Source organism: Morone saxatilis, unplaced genomic scaffold (assembly GCF_004916995.1).
Source record: "Morone saxatilis isolate NCDOM2014 unplaced genomic scaffold, NCSU_SB_2.0 Contig22, whole genome shotgun sequence".
Classification (NCBI taxonomy): Eukaryota; Metazoa; Chordata; class Actinopteri; family Moronidae; genus Morone; species Morone saxatilis.
Genome location: NW_023339785.1, coordinates 7,881,766 through 7,883,564, shown reverse-complemented (window position 1 = coordinate 7,883,564; position 1,799 = coordinate 7,881,766). Strand labels below are relative to the sequence as shown.

Here is a 1,799-nt window from a genome sequence, read left to right as displayed (position 1 = left end):
ATATAAATAATTTTAATTGGTGATTAAATGTAAAAAATGTGAAGTGGCACTGACACAAGTTCTATGTTACATCACATGCATGCTGACACACAGAGTCCCAGAGAGAGACCAGTGCTACCAATTTGTTTGCTAGATTTAGAAACTTTATCGACTTCTTCAGACCCTCAGGGTAAAGGCGAGAAATGTATTCAGTTATATTGTAATCCATTCTCGTGCATGCTGCTCAGACTAATCACAGCCCACAGAACGTCTGCCAACAGCACTGGGGTCTCTCCCTCTCCTCCTCCTCCGTCTGCAGACAGTCAGTAGGTGTGGTGGTGTGTGGGGCACATTTGACTTTGTCTCTGGATCTCTGGATTAGGTTGTTCCTAAGGCTTCTATGTAAATAATGTGTTTAAACTTCTCCCTCCATTTTTCACTTTCTTACTTCAAATACACATATATAATATACAATGTTCCTGCGGTGAGTTTGTGATTATTTGGCTTAATAATAAGTAAATATAAGAAACAGGTTTGCATTTGCAGTGATGTTGTATTGATCAAACAGAAATAAACAAGAATCAGTAACTAAACCAGTGACTATAAGAATAATGAAATCGGATTGGAGGAACACCTCAGGTGATTTAAACTTTTTATTCAGGTATAAGTACAGGGAACAACTAACAGAACTTTAGATGCAGACAGTTGTGGGACACTGAGGAAAAAATGTCATTTCTAGCCATCTCCTTCATTTCATTGAGCCCAGTCATCAAGGGATGCCAACGCAGGGGTCTCCTGTCTCCAGAACGGTCCAGTAAAATAGTTGAATCTGGCTCAGCCCATCATATTCATGCAGACATCCATTCCTGCTTTGTAACATTAACAACATATTGTATTTTTGTTGTTTACCTCAGAAGATAAAGTGATCGTTGTCAGGCCAACTTTCCAGACTTGTAAAATCCTCTCTAAGTATTTTACACAGCTGTTCAGTGCTTTTGTGGCTGATAAGGCCTTAGACCAATGGATCTGTTACTCAGACCGACCTCCTTGGATTATATTTCATTGTCTCATCGGCAGCTGAAACAACACACCTCCATCATCAACAGCCCTTGTTTTAACACAGAGCTGGATTATGACTGTAGGGCTGAACAACAGTGACAGACTCACTGTTGATATAATGGGACAAACAATGGCCAAAATCTCACCCATATACGTATTTAATCTCATATCACAGTGTCAGTGTTGTTATTTTTTGCCTTGCTTTTGCTGGCAAATGAAATTGAGTTTGGTGTGTTTTTCACTTAATGTATTCACTGTGACTCCAAGTCTGTAAAGGTTTAAAGCCCAGGTCGTGCAGCTTACAAGGAGATGCGATGGTGAAACTGGTGAGCTATGGCCAAAAAAAATACACGTAAAAAGGTGTTGTAAATGACAAATCTGAATCTTAATGTGAATTGCAACAAATTTGCCTGTTTAGCCGGTACACATTGCAGACAAATCCCAGGGTTCGTTTCACTTCCAAACTCACTATTTTCCTTCTGCAGACGAACCAAAATAGATTTCATTTCAACTATTCTGCTGCCTATAGACATGTTTATAGAGTGGGTATCAAGGTGATGCACAGAGGTTAATGGCTAGCTTGTTGGTCAACTGTTGGCAGGTTTGTTGACTGGCTGGTTTATAACAAACTAACTGACCAGTAGTAGTGTTGACGTAATGTAAATGGCTAACTGACGTCCAGCTACCAAATCCTCCTAAATGTTTGTGTGTGGGTGGTAAATAATTGTGCTCTAACATGTTTATTTAAAAAAAAAAAAAAA

At 39.2% G+C, this 1,799-nt stretch overlaps 1 protein-coding gene across 4 annotated transcripts in view; it reads left to right on the top strand.

The window, feature by feature from the left end:
- Positions 1-1,799, top strand: part of klhl3 (kelch-like family member 3) — a 16,901-nt gene that overhangs the window by 4,950 nt on the left and 10,152 nt on the right. The gene's annotated exons all lie outside the window — the stretch shown is intronic.